Source organism: Hesperophylax consimilis, chromosome 17 (genome assembly GCF_061612785.1).
Source record: "Hesperophylax consimilis isolate HC1 chromosome 17, BYU_Hcon_1.0, whole genome shotgun sequence".
NCBI classification, from domain to species: domain Eukaryota; kingdom Metazoa; phylum Arthropoda; class Insecta; order Trichoptera; family Limnephilidae; genus Hesperophylax; species Hesperophylax consimilis.
The window spans coordinates 14005891-14012207 of NC_142852.1; the positions used below are offsets into that span (position 1 = coordinate 14005891).

The window sequence follows — 6317 nt, forward strand, 5'->3', positions numbered from 1 at the left end:
GCTTAATACCTAGATCATTCGAGAAGGCGGTGATTCGAGCATTGAAGTTGAAACTTTTTGACAGGTATGTACAACAGAGATGAACGTTAGTGAATCCAGTTGCACGTGGGATGCGAAGAGTAACCCATATGTCCTCATCCGTAGAACACCATGAGTAATTACAAATTGCATTGAGTTCCTTTTTGACAGCCAGGAGCACACCACCACCCATGGTTACACCTTCGATACTTCTGTCGCGTCGGAATACGTTGTATCTTGAGTCAAAAAGCTCACCATCTGAAATAGTATCTGTAAGCCAAGTCTCTGTTATGCCGATAACGTCATAATCACCGCTCGTAACACTACGAAGAAATGTGTCAGTTTTAGTCCTCAGACCGCGTACGTTCTGATGAAAAATACTTAAAGGCAGTGACTCTTTTTCAGTGCTCAAACGTGAAAACTTCACTAGAAGAGAAAGAAATGTTTTGTGTTGTTTATTTATTTGTTAATTTATTTATTACACCTAATTGACTTTTACATTCTAGTTTAATAGTTGAGTATTGCAGTTATTATAAATTCGTCAAACTTAAAACAATAGAGAAAACAAAGTACAATGAAAAAAAAAATGTTACAACAAAAGCGTTTAATAAAATAAGATACATTGGTAAAAATGATAAGAAGTCTCACATAAGTAGATATTCAAAATAAACAAAAGATTGCAAAAATTAAAGATGTCTATTTGTCTCGATTTATAAAAGAATTAAAATAAACAATATTTATATTGATTATTTTTAAGGTGAAATATATCTCCAAGGTTTTTCTCCACTGTGAATCAGCATGTGCCTCTTCAGTTCACCCTTTCCATAACATGCATAGTTGCAGTCTAAACATGAAAACGGTTTTTCTCCACTGTGAATCAGCATGTGCCTCTTCAGCCTACCCTTTTGACAACTTGCATATTTGCACACGGAACATGAAAAAGGTTTTTCTCCACTGTGAGTCAGAATGTGGCTCGTTAGGTCGCTCTTTCGATAACATGCATAGTTGCACTCTAAACATGAAAACGGTTTTTCTCCACTGTGAATCAGCATGTGGCTCTTCAGCTGACCCTTTTGACCACACGCATAGTTGCACTCAGAACATGAAAAAGGTTTTTCTCCACTGTGAGTGAGCATGTTGCTCTTTAAATGACCCTTATAATTACATGTATAGTTGCACACGGAACATGAAAAAAGTTTTTCTCCACTGTGAGTCAGCATGTGGATCTTTAGTTGACCCTTTCTATAGCACGCATAGTTGCACAGGGAACATGAAAAAGGTTTTTCTCCATTGTGAATCAGCATGTGCCTCTTCAGCTTACCCTTTTGACAACTTGCATATTTGCACATGGAACATGAAAAAGGTTTTTCTCCACTATGAGTCAGCATATGGCTCTTCAGTTGACCCTTTCCATAATATGCATAGTTGCACACAGAACATGAAAATGGTTTTTCTCCACTGTGAGTCAGCATATGGCTCTTCAGTTGAACCCTTTGATTACATGAATAGTTGCAAGCGGAACATGAAAAAGGTTTTTCTCCACTGTGAATCAGCATGTGCCTCTTTAGTTCACCCTTTCCATAACATGCATAGGTGCAATCTAAACATGAAAACGGTTTTTCTCCACTGTGAATCAGCATGTGCCTCTTCAGCTGACCCTTTTGACCACACGCATAGTTGCACTCGGAACATGAAAAAGGTTTTTCTCCACTGTGAGTGAGCATGTGGCTCTTTAAATGACCCTTATAATTACATGTATAGTTGCACACAGAACATGAAAAAAGTTTTTCTCCACTGTGAGTCAGCATGTGGATCTTTAGTTGATCCTTTCGATAGCACGCATAGTTGCACAGGGAACATGAAAAAGGTTTTTCTCCATTGTGAATCAGCATGTGCCTCTTCAGCTTACCCTTTTGACAACTTGCATATTTGCACATGGAACATGAAAAAAGTTTTTCTCCACTGTGAGTCAGCATGTGGATCTTTAGTTGATCCTTTCGATAGCACGCATAGTTGCACAGGGAACATGAAAAAGGTTTTTCTCCATTGTGAATCAGCATGTGCCTCTTCAGCTTACCCTTTTGACAACTTGCATATTTGCACATGGAACATGAAAAAGGTTTTTCTCCACTATGAGTCAGCATATGGCTCTTCAGTTGACCCCTTTGATTACATGCATAGTTGCAAGCGGAACATGAAAAAAGTTTTTCTCCGCTGTGAGTCAGCATGTGCCTCCTCAGCTGACCTTTTCGACAACACGCATAGTTGCAAGCGGAACATGAAAAGGGCTTTTCTCCACTGTGAGTCAGCATGTGGCTCTTTAAATGACTCTTTTGATTACATGCATAGTTGCACACAGAACATGAAAAAGGTTTTTCTCCCGTGTGAATAAGCACGTGGTTCTTTAAATCTCCCTTTCGAGAAGATGAATAGTGGCAATCGGTACAGTGAAAATATTTTTCTCTTTCATGGGTGCGTACGTTTATTGCAAAATTTGACTTAGGAGAGGAGGAGTAGTTGCGATGGGGAGAAGTGAATCCCTTTTCGACAAAATGCGTCTGAAGATCTGTCGACAAATTTGAAAAATAACATGAGTAAAAATGACTCAGTTAAACACATTTTTTCTAAACTTAGAGTAAATAAGCGAAGTAAGTTCGTAGAAAGGTTAAAAAAAATAGGAGAGTCCGAATCGTTCAAGTTTACAGTGAAAAATTGGTTTTACCTGCTGCCTTGGTAATTCTTCCAAAGCGTTCTAAGCATTACTCTTTTACATCCGGCAGGTCTATGTCAATTTTCATATAAGTAAGCCCCGCTTCATCTTCTCGGGGTCCAAGATCCGCGTTTACGGTAACTGCCTCCACATAAATGCTTCCTGTAATAAAAATGACAACAAATAGAATGTATTTTTGCATGGCCAGCCCTGAACCAAACGGCGCCAGGCGAGAGTTAAATTTTGACTGCCCTAACAGTCTCAATTAGTACAAGCCAAAGCAGGATATCACTGTAATCAATAAAATTATGATTTGTGTTTTTTTGTAGCGCGGTATTTATCAAAAATAATATCAAAGGCGATGTGTTAGGTTGAGCACTGGACGCCCGGAGCGAACTGCTCCAATTGCGCCAGGATAGAGCCAGCCCTGTATATTCGTAAAATTGATATAAACGAAAAAAAAATTAAATTGGTAAACAATAAACTATTTTTTTACGAATAAAGATACCATTGATCAACGAGGTCAATGTTAGATAAAAAAAATTACCTCAGATGTCCGCTTTAATGACCGATTCTTCAAAATACAAAAAAAATTCTCTAGAGCACCCGTAGTAGAGAGTTTGATTGTTTTCAGTCAATGGGATATTGTTTTTACAATCAATATTTATGTATTTTTAACGTATAATAAATACGTGTTATTTACATCATGTCCCAAATGAAATTAGGTGAATCGATGAACCGAAAACTTATTGTGAATTAATTCAATGTATTTTATTGTTCTCCAAAGTACAATCCCATTAAACCGCAATTAAGCAGTTTGTCAACAGGATGTTCATGTTCAATTACAATATAACTTATTTTCATAATATTATTACTTTTAACAATTCAACTTATACATCATATTTATCACCAACCACTGCCATAATCAAAAGTATTACTAATACAGAGTATCTCTGCTTAGTAGCCATGTTTTCAGCATATATCTGAATCTCTGAGGTAATTCGCATTTTTTTTATATTGCTTGGTAACATGTTGAATATTTTGGGCATGTTGTATTCCAGGGTTCGCTGTCCGTATTTATTGTAATGTTTCGGTACAAGTATTCCTTCATTTTTGTGAACCTAGTATTATGTTCGTGTTCGAATTTCCTCTTATATTCGGAGTCAGGTATATGCTGAATCAATATTTTGCGTCATAATAAGGCCTGTACCGGTAAGATAGTCAAGTTCCGATACAATAATGATATGTTTCGCCTCTGTAAAAATATCTGTTTTGGAACTAGTAATTTAATCATAGAATTTTGTACTAATTGTAGGTAATTTAAGTTAGTTTTGCGTGTCCCCATGTGGTTATTCCATATCGTAAAGTAGATTCTGCAAGTGATAAGAAAATTATTTTTAAAATATTCACAGGAACGAAACATTTCCATTTGTACAGTTTACCCACTATCGCCCTCAGCCTTTTACAAATTTTGTTTATTTGCAAGTCTCATTTAAAGTTGCAATCAACAGTCACTCCCAAATAAACATATTCATTAACTAGTTCAATACTATCGCATTTGCAGTTCTGCAAAATGTTTTGATGAATACATGCAAAATTGTGAGATATTATTTCAGGCTCATTCAGAACTGAAGCATGTGGAGATCGTATGTGCATCAATTTGGTTTTTTTGTATTTATGCTTAGGCCTGCGTCGTGTGACCATTTTATCAGGGACATAAAGTCATACTGTATATATTTAATAGCATTAGATAATTCATCATCAGATATAACAAGAGTGGTGTAGTCTGCGTATACAAAATGTTTTACAGATAAAAAAAGTTTTTTCATTGTTGATACAAATATTAAATAAAGCGTGGGTCCCAAAATTGAACCCTGAGGTACGCCAGCGCTCATTTTTTTCTTCCCACTCAGTTTTTCTAATATTTTTACACAGATTAAACAAATAATTCTTAAACAAATTAAGTAGGTTTCCTCTAATTCCAATTGCCTATAAGATTTTTAATAATTTTTGTGGATCAATGGTATCAAATGCTTTGGAATTATCGATAAATAGTACTAATACATGTCTTTTATGGTTTAATTCATTATGTATATAATTCAAGAAGACCTGTAATAATTTTTCTGTGCTTTTCTTCTTTTGAAATCCATATTGTTGGTTGTCTATAATGCAAATTTTTTCTAAGTAATTGTTCAATTTTAAAGAAACATATAAGTGCAGGCAAGATACTAATAGGTCGATATTTTACTATTTCCGAGTGTTTTCCTCCTTTGTATATAGGTCTAACAATAGCACATTTAAGGTCATCAGGCATTTTTCCTTGTATAATAAGTCTATTTACAAAGTTTGTTAAAACAGGTCCTAAAATATCTACATGTCTTTTTATGTCGTACATTCTTATGTTGTCCATTCTCATAGATTTTTAATTTTTCCTTTTTTTAACAATATTTTTGACCAACCATCGGAGTAGCAACAATAACATTTGGCTGTCATCAGTTGTTTTGTTTTGCTCTATCTAAAATTAATTTTTTACCATTCTTTTTTGTTTTCTGGCAAAAAAAAGTGTAGTGTGTTGTGCCTTGAGGTTTCTTCTCCCTCCTGATCTTCCAGGAGTCACTTTTCGCTGCTGATTTCCAGATATTTATAAACTTTTTTACTTCTGTCATTTTTCATACTATTATTGTAGTTGTTTACTGTTGTGAATAATGGAGGAAGATTTCCCTCCTGGACCCCCTACAAAGCCCCCAGATCCCTCTCCAGACCCCCCAGACGGGGAAAATGTAGAAATTTCTGACAGTGATTCTGTCATATTGACTTCTACCAAAAAAAGGAAATTTACTCCTTCTTCCCCAATAAAACTTGACTCGCCTTCGACTTCACTGTCCCCACCAGCACTTTCTCAACTTCCTCCAACAAACTTTTATTCTCCTCATTCCCGTGGCCCATTCATAGCATACGCCCAAAAAACTGAGCAAGGAAAAACCATCCACCCTCTTGAATTTGGCAAATTCCTATCAAATAGCAAGAATCTTTCAATCAAACCTGGAGGTGTAAAAGCCGAGGGTCGCTTCCGAATCTCCGTCGAATTCCTCTCAGGGCCAGCTGCCAACAGTTTCATCAAAAATATCTTCATTTCATCTAATTCAAAGTTCAAGGCATATATCCCTACTTTCAATGTCACTCGCATGGGCCTGGTCAGAGGTATCTCGACCGATCTGTCCATCGAAGAAATTCTGTCTTCACTTTCAACCCCCCAACACATTGGCAATCCCATAAAAGCCAGGAGGCTAAATTACAAGGACTCCTCTGAGGTTATAATTACCTGGAAGCCCTCCCAATCTGTTGTTATCACCTTTGAAGGTCAATCTCTTCCCTCCCATATATATTTATTCTTCAACTCATTACCAGTTGAAATGTATACATATCCCACCACTCAATGTTTCAATTGCTGCCGTTTTGGTCATACCAAAGCTGCATGCAGATCTCAACCCAGATGTTTTAAATGTGGAGAAAACCACGCAGCTGACCAATGTCCTTCTTCCTCCTCACCTAAATGTTTTAACTGCTCAGGCTCACATACAGCTATCAA

General features: G+C 36.5%; 1 long non-coding RNA gene across 1 annotated transcript; it reads right to left on the bottom strand.

The window, feature by feature from the left end:
- Positions 1-2352: 2352 nt before the first annotated feature.
- On the bottom strand, positions 2353-5168 carry LOC149416047 (uncharacterized). Its single transcript, XR_016303562.1, has 3 exons — positions 5122-5168; positions 2741-2890; positions 2353-2584 (listed from the first exon to the last, which is right to left on the bottom strand). It is a non-coding gene; the product is annotated as an uncharacterized LOC149416047 (long non-coding RNA).
- Between the last annotated feature and the right edge of the window lie 1149 nt (positions 5169-6317).